Source organism: Schistocerca nitens, chromosome 1 (assembly GCF_023898315.1).
Source record: "Schistocerca nitens isolate TAMUIC-IGC-003100 chromosome 1, iqSchNite1.1, whole genome shotgun sequence".
NCBI lineage: Eukaryota > Metazoa > Arthropoda > Insecta > Orthoptera > Acrididae > Schistocerca > Schistocerca nitens.
Genome location: NC_064614.1, coordinates 67,530,283 through 67,548,008, shown reverse-complemented (window position 1 = coordinate 67,548,008; position 17,726 = coordinate 67,530,283).

Here is a 17,726-nt window from a genome sequence, read left to right as displayed (position 1 = left end):
AATGCCTTTTTCCAAAGCTGTTTCACAGAGGAAGACTGCACTGTAGTTCCTTCTCTAGATCGTCGCACAGATGACAAAATGGCAGATATCTAAATAGACGACAGACGGATAGAGAAACAATTAAAATCGCTTAAAAGAGGAAAGGCCGCTGGACCTGATGGGATACCAGTTCGATTTTACATAGAGTACGCGAAGGAACTTGCCCCTCTTCTTGCAGCGGTGTACCGTAGGTCTCTAGAAGAGCGTAGCGTTCCAAAGGATTGGAAAAGAGCACAGGTCATCCCCGTTTACAAGAAGCGACGTCGAACAGATGTGCAAAACTATAGACCTATATCTCTTACGTCGATCAGTTGTAGAATTTTGGAACACATATTATGTTGGAGTATAATGACCTTACTGGAGACGCAACGGTCGCACATTCGAATCCTGCCTCGGGCATGGATGTTTGTGATTTGTGATGTCTTTAGGTTAGTTAGGTTTATGTAGTTCTAAGTTCTAGGGGACTGATGACCTCAGAAGTTAAGTCCCATAGTGCTCAGAGCCATTTGAACCTTTCTGGAGACTAGAAATCTACTCTGTAGGAATCAGCATGGGTTTCGAAAAAGACCATCGTGTGATACCCAGCTCGCGCTATTCGTCCACGAGACTCAGAGGGCCATAGACACGGGTTCTCAGGTAGATGCCGTGTTTCTTAACTTCCGCAAGGCGTTCGATACAGTTCCCCACAGTCGTTTAATGAACAAAGTAAGGGCATATGGACTATCAGACCAATTGTGTGATTGGATTGAAGAGTTCCTACATAACAGAACGCTGCATGTCATTCTCAATGGAGAGAAGTCTTCCGAAGTAAGAGTGATTTCAGGTGTGCCGCAGGGGAGTGTCGTAGGACCGTTGCTATTCACAATGTAAAAAAATGACCTTGTGGACGACATCGGAAGTTCACGGGGGCTTCTTGCGGATGATGCTGATGTATATCGAGAGGTTGTAACAAATGAAAATTGTAATGAAATGCAGGAGGATCTGCTGCGAATTGACGCATGGTGCAGGGAATGGCAATTGAATCTCAATGTAGACAAGTGTAATGTGCTGCGAATATATAGAAAGAAAGATCCCTTATCATTTAGCTACAATATAGCAGGTCAGCAACTGTAAGCAGTTAAATCCATAAATTATCTGGGAGTAGGCACTAGGAGTGCTTTAAAATGGAATTATCATATAAAGTTGATCGTCGGTAAAGCAGATGCCAGACTGAGATTCATTGGAAGAATCCTAAGGAAATGCGATCCGAAAACAAAGGAAGTACTGCTTGAATACTGCTCAGCAGTGTGGGATCCGTACCAGATAGTGTTGATAGAAGAGATAGAGAAGATCCAACGGAGAGCAGCGCGCTTCGTTATAGGATCATTTAGTAATCGCGAAAGCGTTACGGAGATGATAGATACACTCCAGTGGAAGACTGCGGGAGAGATGCTCAGTAGCTCGGTACGGGCTTTTGTTGAAGTTTCGAGAACATTCGTTCACCGAGGAGTCAAACAGTATATTGCTCCCTCCTACGTATATTCCGCGAAGAGACCATGAGGATAAAATCAGAGAGATTAGAGCCCACACAGAGGCATACCGACAATCCTTCTTTCCACGAACAATACGAGACTGGTATAGAAGGCAGAACCGATAGAGGTACTCAGGGTACGCTCCGCCACACACCGTCTACATCTACATCTACATCTATACTCCGCGAGCCACCTTACGGTGTGTGGCGGAGGTTACTTATTGTACCACTATCTGATCCCCCCTTCCCTGTTCCATTCACGAATTGTGCGTGGGAAGAACGACTGCTTGTAAGTCTCCGTATTTGCTCTAATTTCTCGGATCTTTTCGTTGTGATCATTACGCGAGATATATGTGGGCGGTAGTAATATGTTGCCCATCTCTTCCCGGAATGTGCTCTCTCGTAATTTCGATAATAAACCTCTCCGTATTGCGTAACGCCTTTCTTGAAGTGTCCGCCACTGGAGCTTGTTCAGCATCTCCGTAACGCTCTCGCGCTGACTAAATGTCCCCATGACGAATCGCGCTGCTTTTCGCTGGATCATGTCTATCTCTTCTATTAATCCAACCTGGTAAGGGTCCCATACTGATGAGCAATACTCAAGAATCGGACGAACAAGCGATTTGTAAGCTACTTCTTTCGTCGATGAGTCACATTTTCTTAGAATTCTTCCTATGAATCTCAACCTGGCGCCTGCTTTTCCCACTATTTGTTTTATGTGATCATTCCACTTCAGATCGCTCCGGATAGTAACTCCTAAGTATTTTACGGTCGTTACCACTTCCAATGATTTACCACCTATGGCATAATCGTACTGGAATGGATTTCTGCCCCTATGTATGCGCATTATATTACATTTATCTACGTTTAGGGAAAGCTGCCAGCTGTCGCACCATTCATTAATCCTCTGCAGGTCTTCCTGGAGTACGTACGAGTCTTCTGATGTTGCTACTTTCTTGTAGACAACCGTGTCATCTGCAAATAGCCTCACGGAGCTACCGATGTTGTCAACTAAGTCATTTATGTATATTGTAAACAATAAAGGTCCTATCACGCTTCCTTGCGGTACTCCCGAAATTACCTCTACATCTGCAGATTTTGAACCATTAAGAATGACATGTTGTGTTCTTTCTTCTAGGAAATCCTGAATCCAATCACAAACCTGGTCCGATATTCCGTAAGCTCGTATTTTTTTCACTAAACGTAAGTGCGGAACCGTATCAAATGCCTTCCTGAAGTCCAGGAATACGGCATCAATCTGCTCGCCAATGTCTACGGCACTGTGAATTTCTTGGGCAAATAGGGCGAGCTGAGTTTCACATGATCTCTGTTTGCGGAATCCATGTTGGTTATGATGAAGGAGATTTGTATTATCTAAGAACGTCATAATACGAGAGCACAAAACATGTTCCATTATTCTACAACAGATTGACGTAAGCGAAATAGGCCTATAATTATTCGCATCTGATTTATGACCCTTCTTGAAAATGGGAACGACCTGCGCTTTCTTCCAGTCGCTAGGTACTTTACGTTCTTCCAGAGATCTACGATAAATTGCTGATAGAAAGGGGGCAAGTTCTTTAGCATAATCACTGTAGAATCTTAAGGGTATCTCGTCTGGTCCGGATGCTTTTCCGCTACTAAGTGATAGCAGTTGTTTTTCAATTCCGATATCGTTTATTTCAATATTTTCCATTTTGGCGTCCGTGCGACGGCTGAAGTCAGGGACCGTGTTACGATTTTCCGCAGTGAAACAGTTTCGGAACACTGAATTCAGTATTTCTGCCTTTCTTCGGTCGTCCTCTGTTTCGGTGCCATCGTGGTCAACGAGTGACTGAATAGGGGATTTAGATCCGCTTACCGATTTTACATATGACCAAAACTTTTTAGGGTTCTTGTTTAGATTGTTTGCCAATGTTTTATGTTCGAATTCGTTGAATGCTTCTCTCATTGCTCTCTTTACGCTCTTTTTCGCTTCGTTCAGCTTTTCCTTATCAGCTATGATTCGACTACTCTTAAACCTATGATGAAGCTTTCTTTGTTTCCGTAGTACCTTTCGTACATGATTGTTATACCACGGTGGATCTTTCCCCTCGCTTTGGACCTTAGTCGGTACGAACTTATCTAAGGCGTACTGGACGATGTTTCTGAATTTTTTCCATTTTTGTTCCACATCCTCTTCCTCAGAAATGAACGTTTGATGGTGGTCACTCAGATATTCTGCGATTTGTGCCCTATCACACTTGTTAAGCAAATATATTTTCCTTCCTTTCTTGGCATTTCTTATTACACTTGTAGTCATTGATGCAACCACTGACTTATGATCACTGATACCCTCTTCTACATTCACGGAGTCGAAAAGTTCCGGTCTATTTGTTGCTATGAGGTCTGATACGTTAGCTTCACGAGTTGGTTCTCTAACTATCTGCTCGAAGTAATTCTCGGACAAGGCAGTCAGGATAATGTCACAAGAGTCTCTGTCCCTGGCTCCAGTTCTGATTGTGTGACTATCCCATTCTATACCTGGTAGATTGAAGTCTCCCCCTATTACAATAGTATGATCACGAAACTTCTTCACGACGTTCTGCAGGTTCTCTCTGAGGCGCTCAACTACTACGGTTGCTGATGCAGGTGGTCTATAGAAGCATCCGACTATCATATCTGACCCACCTTTGATACTTAACTTAACCCAGATTATTTCACATTCGCATTCGCTAATAACTTCACTGGATATTATTGAATTCTTTACTGCTATAAATACTCCTCCACCATTGGCGTTTATCCTATCCTTGCGGTATATATTCCATTCTGTGTCTAGAATTTCGTTACTGTTCACTTCCGGTTTTAACCAACTTTCCGTTCCTAATACTATATGCGCACTATTTCCTTCAATAAGCGATACTAATTCAGGAACCTTGCCCTGGATACTCCTGCAGTTTACCAATATTACGTTAACTTTTCCTGTTTTTGGTCTCTGAGGACGGACGTTCTTTATCAACGATGATGATGTTCTCTCTGGTAAGCCGTCAGGTATTTTATCGTTTCGCCCAAGGGGGGGTCCCTCTAACCTAAAAAACCCCCGTGTGCACGCCACACGTACTCTGCTACCCTAGTAGCTGCTTCCGGTGTGTAGTGCACGCCTGACCTGTCTAGGGGGGCCCTACAGTTCTCCACCCAATAACGGAGGTCGATGAATTTGCAACCATTATAGTCGCAGAGTCGTCTGAGCCTCTGGTTTAGACCCTCCGCACGGCTCCAAACCAGAGGACCGCGATCGACTCTGGGCACTATGCTGCAGATATTAAGCTCAGCTTGCACTCCGCGTGCGATGCTGGTTGTCTTCACCAAATCAGCCAGCCGCCGGAAGGAACCAAGGATGGCCTCAGAACCCAAGCGGCAGGCGTCATTCGTACCGACATGTGCTACTATCTGCAGCCGGTCACACCCAGTGCGTTCAATAGCTGCCGGAAGGGCCTCCTCCACATTACGAACGAGACCCCCCGGCAAGCACACCGAGTGCACACTGGCATTCTTCCCCGACCTACCCGCTATTTTCCTGAGGGGCTCCATAACCCGCCTAACGTTGGAGCTCCCTATAACTAATAGGCCCGCCCTCTGTGACTGTCGGGACCTTGCCGGAGAATCGGCCACTGGTCCAACAGGCGAGGCATCCTGTGGTGGCTCGGAATCGATGTCATCACCACTAGGAAGCACCCCGTACCTGTTGGAAAGGGGTAAGGCAGCTGCCACGCGGCCAGATCCCACCTTCGCCTTTCGGCCAGGCACGCGCGAGCCCACCACTATCCGCCATTCACCCTGGAGTGATGGCTGACCGGTAAGATGCTCACTGCCGGAAGACGCAGTGACATCAGGGGTTCCATGTGATTCCAAGGCCACCGAAGTAGGCATAGGTCTCACCACAGTTGCCCCAACGCCACTACGAGCCGACGCCTGCGCCTCGAGCTCGATGAGCCTAACAGACAAAGCCTCCACCTGCCCCCAAAGAGTGGCCAATTCTCCTTGCGTCCGCTCACAACAACCACAGTCCCTACACATGACTATGTTTACCCTACTCTATACGGTGACAAATTCCCAAGATAATCTTCTGATGAGATACTCTGATAATCAAGAAACACTCAATGAAATACGAGACGCGAAAACTACGCTAGGTTTTCCCAGAAAAACTATTTAAAAGCTAAGCGCAGCAAATAGGTACAAAATAAATTTCTCTCCTAACGATCAAGAACTGTTAGTTTCTATGCAGAGCAGATAAACACAAATAGAATCCCTTCCTTAGTGGAAGGTCGTAAACAAAATGCAAAATAAACGCTTTATACAAACAGTACTCGCTGCTGCTGGTGCTCTCGCTCTGGCTGTCACAAGACAACTGCTGATTCAAGTGACTAGTGGCTAACGGCCGCGAAACAAACAAAAGACGGTTTTTGGACGCTTTCTGTTCTAAACGATCAAGAAAACACTAAGAAATCTAACACGAAAACTACGTAAAGTTTTATCAAGAACTGTTAGTTACTATGCAGAGCAGATAAACACTAATAGAATCCCTTCCTTAGTGGAAGGTCGTAAACAAAATGCAAAATAAACGCTTTATACAAACAGTACTCGCTGCTGCTGGTGCTCCCGCTCTGGCTGTCACAAGACAACTGCTGATTCAAGTGACTAGTGGCTAACGGCCGCGAAACAAACAAAAGACGGTTTTTGGGCGCTTTCTGTTCTAAACGATCAAGAAAACACTAAGAAATCTAACACGAAAACTACGTAAAGTTTTATCAAGAACTGTTAGTTACTATGCAGAGCAGATAAACACTAATAGAATCCCTTCCTTAGTGGAAGGTCGTAAACAAAATGCAAACTAAACGCTTTATACAAACAGTACTCGCTGCTGCTGGTGCTCTCGCTCTGGCTGTCACAAGACATGCGGCTTGCGGAGTATGGGTCTAGATGTAGATTTAGAATACTTAGAAAATGCAACAAGGCTACTAAAGAGACTGCTTACTCTACGTTTGTCCGCCCTTTTCTTGTGTATTTTGTGTGATGTGGGGTTCTCATCACTCAGGATTGACGGAGGACATCAGAAAAGTGCAAATAATGGCAGCTTGTTTTGTATTGTTGCGAAATAGGGGAGAGAGTGCCACTGATGTGGTACAGGAATTGGAATGGCATTCATTCAAACTAAGGCGTTTTTCTTCGTGGTAGGCTCTTCTCATGAGATTTTAATCACCAACTCTCTCCTCAGAGAATGAAAACATTTTGTTTGCATCCACTAACACAGGGAGCATAATAAAGTAAGAGAAATCAGAGGTCGCACGGAATGATTTAAGTGTTCGTTTTTCCCGCAAGCTGTTCGAGTGTACAACGGTTGAAAAACATCTTGAACGATTTTCGAGGAACTCTCCATCTGAAACTTCATTGTGACAATTTACAGCATGCTGTAACAATTACACGTCAGCAACTTTTGTTTATCAGTACAACGAAAAACAAGCCCACGTTGCAAATTTCACCTTTTTTTTTCTTTACTCGATAGCTATTTTCGGGCTGTGTCCCATTTTCAGTTTATCATAACAGGCAGTGAAAAAGATATTTCCGAAAATGCAAAACCCACGCCAGAAATATGTACATATTATGAAGTGAAAATGAATGATATGAATCTCATAATGCGTATATATTTCTGACTTGATTTTTGTATTTTCGGAAATACCTTTTTTCCTATTTCTTACGATGATTTGAAAATAGATCCCGGCCCACAAATAGTCATCGAGTAAGTAAAAATGTGAAGTTTGCATCTTTAGCTGGTTTTTTCATTGTACTTAATTTTCAATTGGAGAGTAATTATGCAGATGTAGAAACTCTCTACTGTACATCTTTAAGTCATTAAATATTACTGCAGTAACTGCTATGACCATATGTAAAAAACATTGAAATGATATTCAAACAAAAAATGTTACTAATGGTCATCGATTTAGCCGCGGACCTGTAAATTCGCGTGAAAGTATGCCTGATGAATAGTGCTCGCGTTCAGTCTATTACTAAAGTAAGACTGATATTGAGACACTTTTTGGATAGGGAAATCGAAGGTGATTCGTGTTCCGGAGCGAGGATTTCATTTTTCAACTTCGTTTACACCGTATTTAAGAAGAAAACGACTGGAAGCTGTTTTGAATGCTCGCTGGTTTCCTAAATCCTATTACGCATGAGACATATTACCAACATGCTGTCGGTGGAACACCGACCAGTACAATATTCGAAATACATATATCTTAGACTCTAAGGTATCGTCTATAGACTAAAACATATCTTATTAAGTATTCGGCTTGGTGACATGTTGCAATTTTTGGTTAGTTAGTTATTTTCATGTCCCATGTATTATTCTGCACGAAAATCGTAATGATTTGGAAAGGGTCATTTTACATTCACATCGCAAATTAATTAGTAAATAAGGCTACATGCTGACCATTTATAAGATTTTTCTTTTTTTTCTTTTAAATATACAGATGTGAGTTAGTAATTTCTGTCCAATATCTTTTCATATTACAATAACAGAGCTTCTTCTACGGAATAGAAGTTGTCAGGGAAAAACTTTTCGTTGTATTTTCAGAATTTACTTTGCTATCTGTTGGACTTTTTATATCACTGTATAAATGATCAAAATCTTTTGTTGCAGGGTTGTGCATCCCTTTTTGTGCTAAAACCACCGTAATGTGGAGAAATAAATGTCATTCTTCCTTCTGGTGTTTTAATTATGTACATCATTGTTCCTTTTGAACTGCAGTGGATTACTTACAAGAAACGTCATAAGGGAATAATTACAATGTCAAACAGTACTTAGAATGCCCAGCTCCTTAATCAGTTGCCTGCAAGATGATCGTGGGAAGGCACAGCATATTATTCATACACCACGTTTCTGAACAATGATGACTTTCTTTCTTAATGATGAGGTCCCTTAGAAGATTTTTCCATAAGCTATTACTGAATGAAAATATGCAAAATATGTCAACTTACTGATTTGTATCTCCACTCACTAATTTGTCGGTCCGCACGCTTTATAATTGTTCTAAATGGAAATGCGGATGAACTAATTTGTTTCAGGTGTTAAAACATGTTCGTTTCTCCAGTTTAAATTTTCATTAATATGGACAGCAAAACTTTTGAACTTTCTGCCCTGTTCATTATGACCGAGCAGTGTGTTACACTTACCATTGGTGTAGTACCTCGACATCTCTGCCAGGCTCGTAGTGTGTTCTGCGGAGTATCCATACCGATGTAGATGTAGATGAGCTGAACTGAATGTGTTGTACCTTTCTTCAGTTGAGTTTGAAATCATTCGCAGAAACCAAGTCAATGATATGGTTCAATTGGCTCTGACCACTATGGGACTTAACATCTGAGATCATCAGTCCCCTAGGACTTAGAACTACTTAAACGTAACTAACCTAAGGAGACTACACACATCCATGCCCGAGGCAGGATTCGAACCTGTGACCGTAGCTGTCTCGTGGTCCTGGACTGAAGCGCTTAGAACCGCTCGGCCACCTCGGCCGGCTCAAGTCAATGATACTTTTGAGAACATTGTTTACAATGTTTCGTGTTTCCATTGTTTGTACCATGCGGACGTGTTTCTTGCTACAAAATGAATTTACAAAGTTAAAACTAAATTGGTACCGATTAACAACAGACTTCAAAACTAAATATCTCGTTGAACGTTTGTGGACTGCTGCTGGACATCCAGAGCCATCCGAAAGTGTTTTAGGGTTAACTGTTAGTAAGCTTTCTGTTAGACTATGAGACAGTATTTCGAGTCAACATGCGTCTTTGCAGTTACTTAGAGCTTTGAGATGCCGAAATTTCGGAGTCGGTACTACGTTTCAGTACATGAAAGACTTCATAATAGTGTAGTCCACTGGCAACATTTTTTTTCCGAGAAAGTGTCCGCTCCATTAGCTAATTGGCTAATATCATTAGTTATCACCTCCTCTTTGTCTATAAAAAAAATTCGGAAGTATGATGTTGAAAAAGTATTGCATTGTATTCTATTGAACTGGGGACCCAGAAACGACGGAGAGACCTCGTCCCCGTCGTAGCCCTCAGTGGTTCACAACCCCACAATAGGCCATAACAATCCACCCACCCCATGGCCGCCCCACACCGAACCCAGGTTACTGTGCGGTTGTACGCGTACGTGGAGACAGTGTTTGCGCAGCAATCGCCGAGATAACTGAGGCGGAATAAGGGGAACCAGCCCGCAGTCGCCGAGGCAGACGGAAAACCGCCATAAAAACCATCCACTGACTGGCCGGCTCACCGGACCACGACACTAATCCGCCGGGCGGATTCGTGCAGAGACCGGCACGCCTTCTCGCTCGGAATAAGAAAGTATACTTACTTACGTTATAAGAAAAATTTTGTTTTATGAAGGACAACTTTTATACTCAATCAAAGAAAATAATAAAAAAACGGATAGCACCTTAAAGGAGGTCAGTTAAAAATGCCAGAACAAAGAAAAAACAAGATTCAGTGCAGCTTTGGTGGATCGAAATCACTGTTTATTTCTAGCGACTCCTACGTGCCTGTCGATTCTCTGAAATCTGGCCTCCGTTTTGCAGCTCTATCTAAATTCCCCGGAAGGCTCTCCCGGCCATTAATGTCATACGATCAGTTCATTTTATTTCATTTCATATCGAGAAAGTTTCAACACACCATTGGGGAAGACATTTTTCACCTTTCTACATAACTTCAGCTATTGCAGCAATGCCTTATCCGCGATTTAGAAACAAACAATTCTGTGATCAAGAGAGGATCACAACGAAATGCAGACATAAAGTAGTCAAAGAAATGTTTAAGATATCAGTGGTGTCATGAGGCAAAAAGAAAATTTTATTTTGAAATTAAATTTTGAAGTGAAGGTAACACGGAGTCACTACGAACTATTTGCCAAAAACTGAAGTCGAACTGGTGATTTGTCACTTGCTACTAAAAAAGATTGCGAATTGAAAGTCATGTTTCCCTATCATGAAATAAAGACGAATTAGGGAAATACAACGCACCGATATCCTCTTCAAATGTGCAGAACGTATTTTCTTCATTTTCACAACTACAAATCTCCGAAAATGAAATAATGTTTCTGATGAGATGATTGACAAAAAGAGTTGTTCTAAATATTAACTGGAAAGCAACAAAAAGTACATGTATTTAGTAAATCACGAAAAATTACAGCAATAAATGTCAAAGGATTTCAAATATATCTGTTATTCGTAACACATTTTATTTTCAGATGACGAACAAATATTTTTATTCGTGCAAGTAAATACATTTCGATTAAAATTTTTTATTCATGCGTAATAATTTTTATCTGTTCTCGTTACTCGCCTTTCGAATAAATTTCGCCCAACTCTAGTGCTAAGCGAAGGTCATCGGTTATGCGCACAGCGCAGATTCGCAGCCTGTGTGCATGTGAATGCAAGCACGTGACATGCGCTTGGCCGTGCACATGCAGAGCTGCCAGCCGCCTCACTGTATGCAAGTTCTCATGTGGCTGGCGTACGCGATGCCGCATCGCTTAGCTTCGACAAATTCCGCGAAGTATGTTCGCGCGCCCACTCTTGCATACAGCACCCTCGTAAACGCGGTTGCAGTTTTTTCCTCGCCTCGTTTGCGAGAGGCCCCCAGGGGCTCAGCATTCATTTGCTGAGTACGGGCTTGGCGACCCCGGGGTCCTGAGCTGGGGACTGGTCAGCGCCGCCAGTCTCTTGTCACCGTAACCTACGGACATGTTTCAGCAACCACCATATGGCGCGGCGGTGGAGAGTTGTGTGCTGCGGGGAATGGTAATCTTGGCTTGACCGCCTGGATTGTAACCAAGGTCAACCTCTATAAGACGCATGGCTGTTGGGGTGGAACAGTCGCAACTGCTGGGGCACTTGCCGCAGCCCAGTTGTATAAGGCTTACTCAGGCACGCGGGGCTCTGTCTGAGCGGACCTTTAGTTCCCTAGCTGCTCGTGGCACCGCAATGGACCCTTCGACCTCTACGTTTTCCCCTACCACTGGAGTGGGTGGGCCACTGGTAGGAAAACACACCCCATCGAAAAAGCGACTTCGTGCTGCGAGTCCCCCAGTGCCTGGTGTTACTAGAGATTTATCAGACTGTCGTAACAGAGCACATGCTGATAACCAGAATGTGTTTTTGATTGTCAAACGGAAGCAGGGTAGCTTTGAGAGGGTTTCTCCCTTTTACATCTGCAAGGGTCTTGAGGGAATTGCAGGAACACTGAAATCTGTGAAGCGACTGCACAATGGGACTCTGTTACTTGAGACTTCTAGTTCCCGTCGAGTCGCTTCTCTTCGAAAAGCAACCTGTCTCGGAGAGTACGCTATCGAGACCGAGCTCCACTCCACTTTGAACTATAGTAAGGGTTTTGTGACATGTAGGGACTTGGTGGATATTCCCAAAGACGAGTTGAAATCTGAGTTGGCTGACGAAGGTGTTGTTGACGTGCAGCATATTGTGAAACGAGTCGATGGGGACCTAGTCAAATCGGACTCGTTTATTCTCACGTTCAGTTGCCCGAGACTCCCAGAGCATGTTAAAGTGAGTTTCTTACGTTTGTCAGTACGGCCATATTTCCCCAACCCAATTCGTTGTTTTAAATGCAGCGCTTTGGGCGTACTACGTTGGGGTGCAATGGCATATCCATTTGTGGTAAATGTGGTCAGCCTGCCCATTAAGGAGCCGATTGTTCATCGCCTGCGAAGTGCTTGAATTGCTCTGGGAGTCACCCTGTCTGGAGCCGGGTCTGCCCCATCTATCTCGAGGAACGGAAGATACAGGAGATCAAAACATCTAAGCGCATCCCCTATGGTGAGGCCAAGAAGCTCTTTAAGGCCATGCAGCCTCCTGTGTTTACAACATTTTTCTCTTCCGCTCTGCAGAAACCGGTACAGTTGGCCACTGTTGCTACACAAACGGAGGTTGCTAGTGTCAGCACTAATACCTGCGTTTGCCAGTGCACTTGTGCTGCTGCGGTTGTTTTGCAACCTGCAGCTCTACCCACAACGTCGGACAAGACCTGGGTTGCTGAATTCGGGTACTTCTTGCCCCTCCCCATATGGCACCTTCTGCCCAGGCGAGTAAAGCTCCAACTGTTGACAAGGTTCTGCATTCTAAACCCCCCAAGACAAAGACGCCGAAGGTGAAGGTTTTGCCACCTGAGGGGACTAGTCAGGGTCAGTCCGATGACGAGGCCATCGTACTGTCTGACATCTCCCTTGGGTCGCCATAGGAGCTGATGGACATTGATATCGACCAGGGGCGATCTTCTCGCCCCAAGAATAAATCCCCGGCCAGTACGGGCTCTCCTCCAAATCACAGAGGCAGGGTGAAAGTTCAGCCACCCTGATCACTGGCTCCCATATTACAGTGGAACTTGAGTGGGTTCAGAACGCATGTGGCCGAATTACAACTCCTTGTACGAGAGCGCCCCTTGTGCTTATGTCTCCAAGAGACACATTTTCGGGCCACTGATGCTCCTTCTTTACGGGGCTATACCGTCTGATGGGGGAAAGGGCAAAGGGTAGTGTTGCGGAATTTGTCCGTGACATGCACCAGTCATCTGAGCTCCCTCTCGTTACGGACTAGGAAGCAGTTGCAGTTGACCTTCTTGTGCGGCGGAGGCTCACAATCTGTTCCTTTTACTTACCGCCTCGGGATGCAATAGACTCTGAGGCTCTCACAGACCTTATTAGCCAACTTCCCCGCCCATTTCTCCTTCTGGGGGACTTCAATGCTCATAATGTCTTATGGGGATCTACGACTACTTGCCTCAGCGGTCGCGTTCTGGAAAGCCTCATGACGTCTGAAGAACCGTGCATCGTCAACTCTGGTGCTCCCACTCATTTCTGTATTGCTTCTGGGTCGTCGTCAGCTATTGACCTTTCCTTTTGTTATCCAGCACCCGCGGATTCTGCTCTGTGGGAGGTTGCTGCTGACCTCCATTCTAGTGACCACTTCCCCCTTTGGATTCGCCTCCTGGATGAGGCTGTGTCATTATCAGTGCCGCCCAGGTGGCACCTCTGCTAGGCAGACTGGCTGTTTTGGAACACCGTGCGAGCGTCCACGAATGGGTCGACCATGTTACAGCCGTGATCACCCATGCTGCTGAATTGTCGATCCCACGGTCCTCAGGTCATCCCAAGAGGCGTCTTGTCCCTTGGTGGACCACTGAGTGCCGCTCAGCCATCCGAGCCCGCCGTGCAGCTCTGCGCCGCTTCAAGTGCCGTCCCTCAGCTGACAATCTTGCGGCCCTTCGGGTGGCAAGGGCCAAGGCGCGGCGAGTGATCAAAGAGAGCAAACGACGGTCATGGCAATCGTTCTTGAACTCCATCTCCCGCTCCACTAGTTCTACGAAAGTATGGGAAGCCATCAGGAGGATTCCCGGGAAACGCAGCCAACTACCTGTCACGGCATTGCTGCATCAGGGATGTCTCCTCACGGCGCCTAGAGACATTGCCCAGACACTGGCCACACATTTTGCGTAATCTACCGCTACTATTAACTGTGATCCAGATTTCTGCCGCTACCGCACTGCCATCTAGAGGGGTCACTTGGACTTCCGGTCTCCAAATTCTGAACCCTACAACTGCCACTTCACAATGTGGGAACTGGATTCGGCGCTGTCTGTGGCTCATGATACTCCTCCCAGTCATGATCAAATCCGGTACAGCATGCTGCAGCACTTGTTGCTGCTATCAAAGGAAGTTCTCCTGAATTGTTTTAATATGATATTGTTATCCGGCACGTTCCCTGACTCGTGGAGGGAGGCGATTTTGATTCCCCTCCTCAAACCGGGGAAGGACCGAACGCATCCCAGTAGTTATCGGAGTATTGCTTTGACGAGCTGTATCGGGAAGACGTTCGAAAGCATGGTCAACCGTCGCCTGGTCTGGCTGCTCGAGACGAGGCAGCTCCTAAGCCAATCTCAGTGTGGCTTTCGGAGATGTCGTTCAACTATAGATAACTTTCTTTCTCACCGCCTCTTTCGATAGCGGGTTGGTAATGTACTATCTGATTTGTACGTGCAGGAGAATGGTGTTCCTAAGGGAAGCGTTTTAAGTGTCACCCTCTTTGCCGTCGCCATTAACAGTATCACGTCCTCTATCCGGAGTCGTGCCCAGTGCCCCTTGTTTGTGGACGACTTTGCTGTTTTCTGTTCTTCCTCCGGTCTTGACACTGCTAGTCGGCAGTTGCATCTTACGATAAAGCGATTAGAGGAATGGACTGCGAAGACGGGTTTACCTTTTCTGCAGACAAATGTGTGTGTGTTTATTTTAATGGTTCTCGACATCTTTTTACCTCCCCTGAATTCTGTCTGAGGGACACCATTCTTCCTTTTAGCGACACTGTGAGGTTCCTGGGCCTTAGTTTTGATTCCAATTTGTCGTGTTTGCTGCACCATAAAAAAACCTCAAGGTGCGGGTCCTGAAGGCACTGAATATTTTGAAGTGTCTGAGTCATCGGTCCTGTGGAGCAGATCGGGCGCGTCTGCTGCAGTTTTGTAGGGCTTTCGTCCGGTCGCGTCTTGACTGTGGATGCACCGTGTATGGGTCAGTGAGGCCTTCGTATCTGAAGAATCTTGACGCAGTACACCATGAGGGTATCAGGCTGGCCACTGGTACCTTCCGTACCAGTCCCATCCCCAGCCTGTGTGCTGAGGCAGGGGAACGGCCGCTCGCCATCCTGGGGAAACTCCTAATGGTGCGACGAGTGTGTCAATTCCTTGCCTGTCCTACCCCCCTGCTTACCCTACCGTTGCCCGACCGTCTCTGGAACGTCTCTTTTCCAGTCCTCGCAGGGCAACGAGACCATTTGGGATTCGTGCCAAGCATTTGCTTGAGTCCCTTGGTGTGGAGCGTGTGGCACCCCAACTTTAGGGTTTTACCCGCCTGCCTCCCTGGTTGCTCCACAGGCCCTGCGTCCTTTTAGACTTGTCAGAGTACCGGAGGAGCTGCACTCCTGCGTTTGTTTTTACCTCCTTATTTTACGGTATTTTAAACCAGCATCCCGACCATGTACCAGTATTTACGGATGGCTCTAAACAGGGGGACTCTGTTGGTTGTGCTGTTGTTTTCCCTGATCGAGTCGTCAAGTTACGGCTTCCTGCGGCGTTTACCATTTTTGATGCCGAATTGTTTTCGACCTTGTGGGCATTGGAGCAGATGAGATGTGTTCCCAGTCTTAAGTTTCTCATCGGTTCTGACTCCCCGAGTGCCCTTCAGACCATGCAACACTTGTACCCAGCGGATACGGTCGTCCTGAACATCCATACTGCCCTACTCCACGTGCAACGGCAGGGGAAGGAGGTTTCTTTCTGCTGGGTGCCGGGGCACGTGGGTATTAGGGGAAACGAAGTGGCGGACGTGGCTGCCAAAGATGCATGTTCCCTCCCTCACGTTGTTGAATGTGCCATCCCCCTCCATGCTGTTACCTCCCTTTGGCGTTTTCGTGTTATGCGTCAATGGGAAGAGGAGTGGCTAGCAGTCGGTGAAAATAAACTGCGTCTGGTCAAGGCCACCACGCGGCCATGGCGTACGTCCTACCGGTCATGCAGGCGGGATGAGGTTCTCCTCACTCGGCTCTGCATCGGTCACAGTCCCTTAACGCATGGTTTTTTACTCCGGCAGGAGGACCCCCCCGCCCCCAATCTGCAGTGCTTGTGGCGTCCAGATTACTGTCCGCCACATTTTACTTGACTGTCTTTTATTCTCTGACCAGAGGGCAGTGGTTTCCTTGCCACCGGATTTGCCCTCTATTTTGCAAGACGACGCAACGACTATGGCTAAGGTGTTACGGTTTTGTGTCCTGTCCAATTTGTTGCCTCGGATTTTAGGGAGAGGATTTTAATGTACAGCTGGGTGACTAGCTCACCCAGGTTTTAGGTAAGAGGTCCGCCAGTCACGATTACCTACTTGTTTCACTTCGATTTCAGTTCTCTTTTCCTTATGTTCCCTTTCCTTTTTTAGTGCGTTTCTTCTCCTCTTGTTTGGTCTCTGTATGTGGGGATTTGGAACTGCGTCATGTCTGTGTCTTCTAGCCATTCTCCTTGTTCGCTGTCCATCTTCGTCCCTTCACTGCATGTGTTCCTGTTTCTATGCGTTTGGGCGCTGATGACCATGCTGTTTAGCGCCCGAAAACCTCAAACCACACACACACCGTTTGTGAGAGGCATATGGAAGGAAGTGCCTGTTGGTACGAGCTACATGGTATCCTCCCAGAGCGCAGTATACGTGTAGATAAATGTGATACAGACTGAAATAACTCGTAATCTGAGTTGGAGTCTCCGAGAAAACGGCCTGGCGAGTCTCTGTGTGTACATCTGGCCGCTTGACATCAGGCGCTGTGTGCGGCCTTCTTCGGCTACCTCAGCTTGGCAGATCTGCTCCCTCTGTTGACACCCATAGTTGTGTGTCGAGCCCAGTCTCTGGCTTCCTTCAACCGTCCTCTGACTAAAAACTGCCCTACCGTCTCTTCTACGAAACTTGCCCAAAACCGAGAAACGTTTGACTGATGACCCTTCACCCTGCCCTGTCAGTACTTCGCACCCTTGTATGGTTCAGATTATTACCAAAATTGGTACGAAATCTATTATCCTAAATTTTACTAAGTATGAATGGTTTATAATTTAGTAACAAAGGTAAATGTTTAACGTCAGATAAAAACTTATTGCATTTTAAGTCTGCCCCTCAAGGTTTCCTCTCTTTCTTGTGGGACTTGTGAGAAGCTCGTCCACTATTTCGTAGTGTTCTGCGTAAAGAACTTGAAAGTGTCTTTCGTATTCAGTAAAATTTAGTAATTAATTCTTTTGAAAAATTCGGAGTAGGTATTAAAGTCCATTGAGAAGAAATAAAAACTTTGAGGTTCGCCGACGACATTGTAATTCTGTCAGAGACAGCAAAGGACTTGGAAGAGCTGTTGAACGGAATGGACAGTCTTGAAAGGAGGATATAAGATGAACATCAACAAAAGTAAAACGAGGATAATGGAATGTAGTCGAATTAAGTCGGGTGATGCTGAGGGAATTAGATTAGGAAATGGGACACTTAAAGTAGTAAAGGAGTTTTTCTATTTGGGGAGCAAAGTAACTGATGATGGTCGAAGTAGAGAGGATGTAA